Source organism: Mastomys coucha, unplaced genomic scaffold (assembly GCF_008632895.1).
Source record: "Mastomys coucha isolate ucsf_1 unplaced genomic scaffold, UCSF_Mcou_1 pScaffold22, whole genome shotgun sequence".
Classification (NCBI taxonomy): Eukaryota; Metazoa; Chordata; class Mammalia; order Rodentia; family Muridae; genus Mastomys; species Mastomys coucha.
The window spans coordinates 154,286,111-154,297,058 of NW_022196905.1; the positions used below are offsets into that span (position 1 = coordinate 154,286,111).

Consider the following 10,948-nt stretch of genomic DNA (forward strand, 5'->3'; position numbering starts at 1 on the left):
TGGAGGGATGGCACAATGGGAGGTAACAATGGCTTTGCTAACATGTCAAGAAAGCAATGACTTCGTGTGCTGTGGAAGATATTTTAATTCAGCTCCATTGTTTCGAAGGCAGATTTGCATATCTCAGAGGGGAAAGCTCCACCCTGAGGTTCTCGACTCAGGCATAAATCTCACAGTTCATGTGACCGACCACTGTAAACAAATGGCTCTTGGAGAGCAGATCTGGGAAGTCACTCAGGATGGGATGGAAGCTGGGATTTTCCACTGCCTGGAACCATCACTCTCTACACTGCCCTTTAGTCTCCCAGAGGGAAAAGTACCCGGATTTCCAAGCCCACAGAGGAGAATCTCCACCTGCCGTCCACACTGCAGTGAAGGCACGGAGAGTTGGCTGCCCAGATCTGTGGTCATTAGAGGGACAGTTCGAAATTGAAAAGTACCTGGAAATACATGGCTTGCAAGTTTAAATCTGGAGATTCCTCCTCCAAGGTAATCTGTTTTTTAAATCTATCTTAAAGGTGTGTTAGGCTTATACAGATATGGAGACAGACGTGAAGAAGCACAAGGAAGCCTGAGTCACCCCGAGCTGGCCCATACCGCTCCTCAGTTGGCAGTGCCAAGGGAGCCAGCGAGAGGCCAGTTAAGATCAACATTCCAGAGCTCCCTTTTATTTTATTTTGCTGTAATTATAGATGTAACTATAGATGAAGAGACAGCTGCACAAACGTCACTTGGAGAGATCCCTAATTCACTCTACTTGGCTTCCCTTACTGGTCCCTTATGCTGCAGGGCGACATGGAAGCCAGGAGCATTGTACGGCTCAGCTTCTGTGTGGAGCTCTCTCCAGGGCTGCCATTGTCAGGATGCTCTTCCAAGGGCCACCCTTGAAGTCAGTCTGTTGACCGAGACAGTCTAGAACAGGATAGCTTGACAAGTCTTCTCCTGGCCGCAACCATCAGGGTCCTCTTGCTTCTGTCCATCCCACGTGGGCTGTGTATAGCTAATTACCTTGTGCACCCCTGAAAGGAGGGATCTCTTCTGTGCTCCACACAAACAGAGATTGTCCTAATGGACAGTAAAGGGGGCCACAGGGCATCTTCACCCTGAGAAGATCCCACCAATGACCAGAAGAAGGGGGGCTGTGAAATGGGAGGGCAGGAATTGAGGTGCTAATTGTTAGAGCTCTGAGGAGTGAAAGTTCATGTGCTCTGAGGGGTGAAAAGAAATTCATGTGCTCCAAGGGATGAAAGTTCATGTGCTAATCTGAGAAAATGGGCGCAGATTCTAGTTTTATCACTAACATGTGGCCCAATACACCTATCGACTGCTTCTTGTCTCTGTTGTTTTGAGACAGGGTCTGGCCCCTGCTGACCTTGGCAATGCTTCTGTCTCATTCATCCTAGTGCTGGGGTTACAGGAGTGTGCCACTGCACACACACACACACACACACACACACACACACACACACGCACACGCACACGCACACGCGCACACACACACACACACACACACACACACACACACGAGTTACTATAATGAGTAAAGGGGAAATCCCTATTGCATGGAAAGTTTTCAGCCGCAACACCAGATGTTCAAGTTCCCAGACAATCCCCTATATGTTAATTGGTCATTTCCTGTTGACATGATGATGTCATACTCTAGAATGATCCCCTAGTTCTCCAGCCAATCATTGCTCCATTTAGAACAACGCTCCTGTTATATGTGTTGCTTGACTGAAGAGGAGCGAGTACCTAAATAGGATCAGCTCATGAAATGTAGCCTACGAACACTGGATGTATCTCTGTGCTGTGCATTAGAGCTCAAAGCTGGTCTTTCTACACCTATCTGTCTGTCTATCCATCGATCCATCTGTCCATCCATCCATCCATCCATCTATATTTATTTATTTAGTGTGTGTAGAGACTAGAGGGCAACTTGAAGAAGTCAGTTCTCTCCTTCCACTGTGTGGATTTGAACAAAAAAATTCTTCAGGCTTGGTGGCAAGGACCTTTAACCACTGAGCCATCTCAATGGCTTGGATTTTCTAGAATTTTAAAGATGTTCCCATCAGAGACTCCAGAATCTCAACACTCATTATCTTTCCATAGGACTTTCTTGATTTCTAATGTGAAGAGGATATCAGCCAGTGGTGGGCAGGCAGCTGTGAACTCCAATCCTAGACTTCACTACCTCTGTACCCCTGGGGTAGTAGAGACACGTTCTCTCACTCACAGTTTACCCACTGATAATGCCAGGCTGTCTGGGCTTGGATCAATTGGCACAGAAAGGGAACCATTTAAATGAATGCCCACAAAGTAAGTGTCTGCTATGTTCAGCAGGAGGAAGAAGAGCCACTGTGGGGTAGGTCAGGGGAGTGTTGATATCATTCTGTAAAATGATCAGATCGGAAGTTGCCATCACATTCTCTGAAGGAAGCCTCTCACCATCGGGGCAGAGCATGACTCAGTCAGCCCTCTGCGCTCTGACTGACGCCCCTGGCTGTTTAACACAGGTGCGTAGGACACTGGGCCACTATCTGCAGCTTGGTTTCCCTATTCGTCCGTGTCACAGAAGCTACTCTGGTGTCCAGCCACCCTAGGAATATTTTTACCTGGATTCCTTGGGCTTTAATGTAAACCTGTACTATTCCCTGTCATCATCAGGGTGCATCCCCTCCTGTGGACAAAGCCTAGCACGTTTACTCCAGACACCTTCAGAGCCAGGTTTTTAAATAGAATTCTGGGACTATATCATTTTAAGAAAATAACATCTCTGATGTTGTACTAATATTAAGAACTTGGAATGGTGCCTAGATCAGGTGACAATATTTCATATAAAAACTCTGTAATATTTTGGATTCTAAAGAGAACACTCCACATGGCACCAAATCATCAGGGAAATATTCACTGCCAGGAAGTCAGAGAGGACTGTCACCGAGGGGATGGGCCACAGAGCCACGTTATTTTCATTGCATAAGCCTCTGATTACAGCAAAATCTTTTGCTGGAAGTTAGTTACAGAGCAAACAGCAGAGACAAACCCTCTGCCTCCACTGGCTTCTGGGGAAGAAGTAGAGAGCACCCGTGTGAGCACTGAAGGTTCCACTTGCCCCTTCCAGGTCTGGATTAATGACTCTTTAGCCAATATTTGAAACAATTTTTCAGACTTACTTATCTGTGTTCATTAGCTTTGCAAGACTTCGACCTATGACCACGTTTGTTCTTAAAAAATCATTTGTTCATTCATTCATTCATGTGTGTGTGTGTGTGTGTGTGTGTGTGTATACATTACATGCAGGGGTGCAGGCAAATACACACACACACACTCATGAGCCACCACAGTGTTCATGTGGGGGCAGGAGGACATCTTTTAGGAAGCTGTTTCTCCTTGTCCTGTGGATTTTAGGATTGAGCTTGGGTCACTGGGCTTGTGGGTAAACATCTCTGTCCGCTGAGCCATCTTACCAACCCTTAACCAAAATTCTTCCCACCCAAAATTCTTTCAAATTCAGTGACAAATATATGCTATGCTATGCCTGCTGACTCTTGCAGTCTGAGCCACTTTGAGACTGGCAGAACATTTTTTAAAAGTTGTATTTATCCTTTTCTCCTCCAAATTATAGAGAGTAGTTTTGACATTATAGAGCACTGAAATTTAAAAATGAGGTGATCTGGTTGCCTGACATCTACTGAAGACTAGCCATTTAGCCCAGCAAGACAACGAACTTGAGGGAGGAGGAGTTGAGACCACGATTGGGTAAAGGGTGGCCATGAGATTCACCGTGTCCTCTCCCCTACAATGAGAGCCAGCTGCCTCCTGTATTTATTTGCCCCTATGGACTGCCTGCAGATAAGCACGAGGCTGACTTAGCTGCAGTTGGGCCTTCCTGGCTCATGGCCTCAGCTTGTCTGTCTGTCGAGCTCATTCCTGTGTAGTGTCATCAGAAGTGCAGTTGGAGAGAAGTCATTGATGTGTGGGTTTCCTGCAAGGAGCCAGGAGTGAGAGCAAAAACCACAATTAACCCCATAGCTGAAAGAGAGCATGGCAAGAGCCTGGAGTAACTGGCCAAAATGGAGAGAAAGGTCCCCAACAGTTCCAGAGGAAAGACCCAAGCTTCCTGTGCCCCCTGTATTGTCCTCTGCGTGGCACTAGCCTTGCTGAGAGCACTTATCACTGTCTCTCTAGCCCCAGCCCCACGGGGACAGGGAGCCCACAGACTGTCTCTTTACCAGTGTGAAAGCACCGAGCCAGTCTATTTTAAACCCAGGCACATCACGAACACCATCTAAGACAGCAGCAGCCGCTCCCATGGGAGTGTAGTTATGATCCCGTCTTTGTAGCACACCTGTGTCCACAGACTGCTGTGCGAGCAGCAGAACTGAGGAGATACAAGTGCACCTGACACAGCTTTGTATTCCGAAACCATTCCCAGGAAGCTCCCAACAGAAGGCGAGCCTTCAGTGATCCCCTGCTCTGAAGTCCTCTCAGCCAGCCTACTTGGTCAGCAGCCATCTTCCAAACTTCTCCTCCTGCACCCTTCTGGGGTACTTGCATTTTGCACATGTGAGGTTAACACATTTATTGCACATGTAAGGTTAATACATTAAAAAGCATAGTTCAGAGTCAAGGAGAATATAGCAAAGGTTCATTTGTCATCCCTAAGTCTTATCTCAAGGGTTCTGAGATTGGAGCTCTCAGAACAAAATGAGAGATTAACTTCCTTATCTTCTCCCAGTGTACATGCTGTGTGCCAACGAAGCGAGAATGGACTCCACTCTGCAAAGATCAACACGCAGTCTATTTACTCAGAGTGCTCTTCCAGTACCCCGAGCCACTCCCCAATTCCCTCCATCCCTTTGTTCTGTGGAGGAAAGCATTGGCTGCCAGAGGCCAGTCCCCGTTAAAGATTTTTCTGGGATCTTTCAGCACCCAATTATAACCTGTCTTTGCTCTGCTCCTAGAACTGTGTGCAGTTAGTTCCAGGAGGCAAATGGTTCTCCATTAGTGGCTGAGTTAGGCTGAGCTGGAGAGATGAGTCAGTGGATAGGACGTTGTCCGTGCAAGCATGAGGACCTGCATTCAGATCCCCAAGTGGCCTCAGGATAGCCAGACATGGTAATGTGTATCTGTAATCTTAGAGGTCCTAGGGTAAGATGGACGGTAGAGAGGGGAAGAGTCCTAGAAACCTAAAGGTCAGTTAGATGGTCAACAAGAGACCCTGTTTCAAACAAAGTAGAAGGTGAGAGCTGACACTCCCCCCTTGTGCATGCCATAGCACATGTCCTCCCATACTCTCTCTCTCCCTCCCTCAACCTCTTCTCCCTTACCCCTCTCTGTCTTGCATGCACACACACCACACATTATATACAGAAAGATTTTGCTTTGTGTTGCTGCTGAAGAGATGGCTCTGTGGTTAAGAGCCCTTGCTGCTCTTCTAGAGGAACAGAGTTGGTCCTCGGCATCCACACAGGGTGGTTCACAACCACACGTAACTCCAGCTCTAGGGACCCAGTGTCTGTAGAAGAGCCTGTGTGTCTCTCCTCTCCTCACCAGCCCTGTGCACGTTCCCTTAAAGATTCTCCATGGCTTCTGGCACCAGCACCTACCTCGTTCTCTGGAGTGCCAAGCTGCTTGCTTGTGTATGATCTGAGCTACCTGTCCATCTCCCTCCTCCACAGTCACAGTGCTGGGGAGTCTCCTGCCCCAAGGAGGAGCAGGGGTCATCTGGCCTCTGTGCACCAAGGGTTCCTTCCCATGCTGTAGAGAGTCAAAGACAGGGAGGAACTTCTTGAGGGTGGCTGCCCACTGCCTTTGAATGTTTCCTCCCAGAAACAAAGAAATATCTCTTCACCTAGGGAAAGTCTCCAGGCCAGAGAAGCACAAAGAAACTCCCTCATTCCTAATTCTACCCAGTTAATTCCCTTTGGGGTCAAAATGTAATAGAAATTCTAAAATTGGTGAAAATGACGTGTGGCCAGCTTTATTCCTGGCTATTAGACATTTTCAACCATAGCTGTCCTTAGTGGGTAGGACATTGTGTATCCGTATGTGTGTGCTATGTGTGTGTTTGTATGTTTTATGTGTGTGTGTGTATGTGTGTCTTTGTGTTTAATGTGTGTATATCTGTGTGTAGGTGTGTGTGTATATATCTGTGTTATGTGTGTTTGTATGTGTTTTATGTGTGTATTTGAGTAGGCATCTGTTGTGTGTGTATGTGTGTGCGTGACAGCATATACACAAATACAAACACATTTTATTGCAATCATGAGATCACAGTAGAAACCAATGCACTGACTGGATTAACTCTAGAGTAGGAACATTTATATAGTCTATCAGAGTTTAGTAGGACATAAAAACTTGAGGCATGTAGTAATAGGCAAAAGTTCCTATTAACTTTCTAATAAGCATACCCTACACCTTCATGGGTATAATAGATTGATACACAAGTCAATCAGTGAAAGTCAGTTTCTGCTGATACTCATACTCAATGAAAACCAATATCCATAGCTAAAAAGTATAGGAAGCACTTTTAATATATATATATATATATATATATATATATATATATATATGTATATATATATATATATTGGAAAGAGTCATTTAAGAGAAGACAGGAAAGCTGGAGAGGATTGATAGCCCAAAGAGGAAGTCACCACTTCAAGTGTCAGCTATTTCCTGTGATACAGGAACAAAGACTGGGGTTTGGGGATGCTCCCAGTGTCCTCTTCCCTCAGAATAAGCTCTGAGCATATGCTCCTCTCAAACACCTCTAATGTTGTTTGAGAAGTTAATACAGGGCTTTACAGAGCCCAGGCAGGCTTCCAACTCATTATCTACCCAAAGAGGACCTTGAACTCCTGATCTCGTGCTGCTGTGTCCCCAGTGCTGGGATAACAGGTGCACCCCTATATCCATCTCCAAATGCCTCTGAAGAGGGCTAAGTAAACAAGTTGAAGATGTGGATGGCTCCATCTCTGTCCTTGAGAACAAAAGGTTCTCAAGGCAAGTGACAGCCATGTCATGTGTGTCCTTCTGGAGTACGGCATGAAGTCGTGGGGTATTCTTGCAGAAGCACAGGCTGAGCTGGGACAGAGGCTCCAGCTGGGTAAGAGGAGGATGTACTCTGGGAAGCCTGGCCAATGCAAGTGACCATATATGTGTGTGTCTGGCCTCCTCCCAGATGCAGCAGGCAGTTAAATTAGCTCCTCATTCCCGAGGCTTAGCTGTCCCCTGCCCAGTCATTTACTATGGCTAGTGTTGCTCTTCTCCACACATGGAGACCTCTCAGAGATAGCAGAGCAGTACAGCTCCAGCGATCCACCGTGGCTCCCAGACCTGCTGCTTTCAGGCCTGCCCTGGACCTTTCTCTTGAGTGTGCAGGCTCCAACAATTGTCTAACTTTTTTGTTTCATTTTTTTTCACCCTCTTACTTTATTACCAACAGAGTTCCTACTGACTTTGGGCAGTAACCTTGATGTTCCGGCCACCCAACACTGTAACTTGAGAAACGCTGCTGGCCAGGAAGAAAGAAGCCCATGGAGCCTTTCTGGAGCGGATCAAACCCCGTGTTCCAGTGGACTGCAGGCACCCTTTCTGAATGTCAGTGAACCAGAGCAACTGAAATATTCTAAGCATGAAGTGCCTGTGGACTCAAATGTCATAGTAGTGACAGTGAGTGTCACAGAGTGAGTAAGCTGGGGGAGAAGTCTCAGCCATTAAGCAGTTGACTCTACTGTAGTTCCAGGACCTAAGCTGGGTGAACCACAACCACCTCTAACTCTAGTTCATGGGGAATTCCAGCTCTACCCATAGGCACTTGGACTCACGCCTGTGCGACGGCACACGTGTGCATGCACGCACGTGCATGTGTGCACACTACTACCACTATGAGAAAATGTTCCTTCTACATGGTCATAAGTCTAATCTAAGTATTTAGAATCATAATATTTATGTTGGTAGCACTGAGCCATGATTATATGATGCCCAAAGCAGCCATGTGGGTCAGCCCTCAGCAGACCATGGCTTGAAGGAGTTGTCCATCATAACTGTCCACAGGCAGCTGTGCCTAGGCATCTGCTCTGTCATGGGACACTACTACATTGATCTCCCATTAGAAAAATAAGAGAAACCACCAGCAGCAAATGAGCCCCAGAGGTAAGCACGCAGACCCAAGGTGTGTGACTGGGGGTGGGGCAGCACTGCACTGTCCTTCAGTGTCTGGGAAGTCAGGCTTAGAACCCATCACTCCTCGAATCTGTCACTGGCCATGGAGCAAGAAATCACTTCTCCAAAGTCACTGTTTCATGGATAAGCCTTGGGCCACAGAAGTTCCTGCACACACGGCCAAGGGAGGGTAACTGAACCTTCTCTCTGTTTCAGACCCAAAGATAGTTTGTGTGGCTTCTGCAAGACATCCTGCCATGTGGCTATCTTCTCACCTAAGAAGACGAGGAACTTCTGGAGTGCCATGTTGACCTTGAAGGTGACAATGACACCAACCATTACTGGAATATCATGACAGAGTGAAAGTGCTACACCAGATCCACCTCCCCCCACCCCCATATGGCAGGATACTTACAGAAGGACCAGACAATACAGTGCAAGTAAACACTCCCACCCACGAGCTTCTTTTTTAATTAAAGGCGGTTGCTGTATGCCTGGCGGGGCCTGCCCCACCTTTCTCTTTGCTTTCTGTGTGGGAGTAGCCTTTCCCCTGGGCATTCCTCTTCTTTGTAGTCATCCTCTTCTGATATGTTCATTACTAAACCCAGAAGAGTTTTTCCTAGCACAGAGCCACACTAGCCTGCAGTGACACATCTCAGAGTTTAGAGTTCGGCTCTCCAGTTGGTCACTTCTCTGTGTTCAGACTCAGTTTTCTCTCACAGACGTGACCCACAATAACACCTGGGCAGCCCCATTCACCTACCCACCTGCTCTGCTTGAAATCTACCAGAATGCAGAAGCCTACAGGGGGCTTTGTCTTGTATATTCCCACTGTGGCTTTCTGCTCCTTTCCAGAAGAACTGGGAAGATACTGTTTCCATTCAGGAGAACTAAATGGTAACATTTTTTTTTCTGTCTGACTTTATTTCATTTCAAGTTGGGGTTTCCTCAGTTGCTCTGTCCTCCTCCCCCACTCTGTCCAGCTTTAGACAAGCTGTTCTCTGAAACTGAGCAATAATTGCATGCAGTCAGCACAGCAAGGCAAAGATGTAGTGTCCACGAGAACTGCCGCTTGTAATGAATAAAATCATGGCGGTCTTCATAATTGCCACCGATAACAAAATACAAAAGTGACCTAAGACAGAAGGTGCTCACTTTTGGCTGACGTCCATCCAGGCAAAGAAATGGCAGTGGTGGGAGTTGGAGTGGTCACATCACATCCCTAATCAAGAGCAGAGGACAGGGATGTTATAGATGTGTGCTCAGCTCTCTTTCCCTGTAAAGTGCAGATCCTGGCATAGCTGTAATGGGTCTTCCCACGTCTACTGATGTAATCAAAGTTTATGTAAGCCTATATTCCAGCTTATTCTAGATCTGTCAAGTTGACAACATTGTCCATCACATAAACAGCAAATAAACGTTTGTGGCATGTACCCCTTGCCCTCAACCCATCAGGGTCAGGTGGACTGCACTCAGAAACATCCAGCAAGGCCAGGATGGGTCCAGCAGTTTGAGATCGTGTTGTGACTGGTTTATCTTGGATGCTGACTTACTTTGGCAGCTCAGAGACTTACAGATGGGAAGAGAGTTTCCATGAAAGGTGTGTGTCAGAGGTTGGCTACTTCAGGAGAAGCACTGAGAGCATCTTTGGATATGTGGGGACTCTAGTCCTGTGTGCATGAGGAAAAGTAGACCCTGGAGAGGAGGGGGGAAGGAGGATATGTATGAACAAGTGTAGAGCAAGGTCCAGTCACTTCTGCATGTGATGAGGGGACAGGACACTTTGCAAGACTCAGGGCATGTGGTCAAATGTGGGCAGATTCTCCAGTCCATGGAGGCTGTGTATTAGTCAAGGTTCTCTAGAGTCACAGGACTTATGGGTAGTCTCTGTATAGTAAGGGAATTTGTTATAATGACTTACAGACTGTAGTCCAACTTCCCAACAATGGTCAGCTGTGAATGGCAAGTCCAAGGATCTTGTAGTTGTTCACAAGGCTAGGAGATCCAACAGATGTGCGTGCTGGCAAGTAAACGCACACAGGTGAAAAAGAGCAAGTCTTCCTTCTTCAAATGTCCTTATGTAGGTCTCCAGCAGAAGGTGTGGCCCAGATTAAAGGTGTGTGCCACCACACCTGGATCTGGGACTTTTTTTTGTCCCAGGCTGACCTTGAACTCAGAGATCTCCTTGCCTTAGTCTCCTGGGATTCATAGCCACTATGCCTCAAGACCTCCATGCCAAGATCCAGGTTAGAAACTTCTATCTCCTGTCCTCAAGATCTGGATCACAGGTGAGCCTTCCAATTCTAGATTGTAGTTCATTCCAGATAGAGTCAAGATGACAACCAGGAACAGCCATCACACGCTGGAAGCTTAGCAAATGTTGAAAAGACCAATGACATCACGAGAGAAGCAAAGCTGAAGAAAGCGATCTATTTGCAAGGCACTTGCTTAGAGTTCCAGAATATCTCTCAGCCCAATTACTGGAAAATGGAATGGTGGTTCATGCCAGAGAAAAGGCTTCTCTCCGAAGAGCTGAGCCTTGAAACCACAGGGGACCCTCTTGTCCCTTAGCTGAGGCAGAGGTTTGAAAATATTCTCTCTGGGTGAGTCTGAGACAGGGACACTCAGGGCTTTTGGGAATTTAAGATTAACATATATACACACACACACACACACACACACATACACACACATACACACACATACACGGGGGGGGGGAGAGAGAGAGAGAGAGAGAAGCTCACATATGTCCAGTGATATTAAAGATAATTATATGTGTATT

At 46.7% G+C, this 10,948-nt stretch overlaps 1 long non-coding RNA gene across 1 annotated transcript; it reads left to right on the top strand.

Moving 5' to 3' along the window:
* Positions 1-243: 243 nt before the first annotated feature.
* Positions 244-8,619, top strand: LOC116071149. The gene is made up of 3 exons (XR_004110733.1): positions 244-489; positions 7,448-7,602; positions 8,383-8,619. It is a non-coding gene; the product is annotated as an uncharacterized LOC116071149 (long non-coding RNA).
* The last annotated feature ends 2,329 nt before the right edge of the window (positions 8,620-10,948 follow it).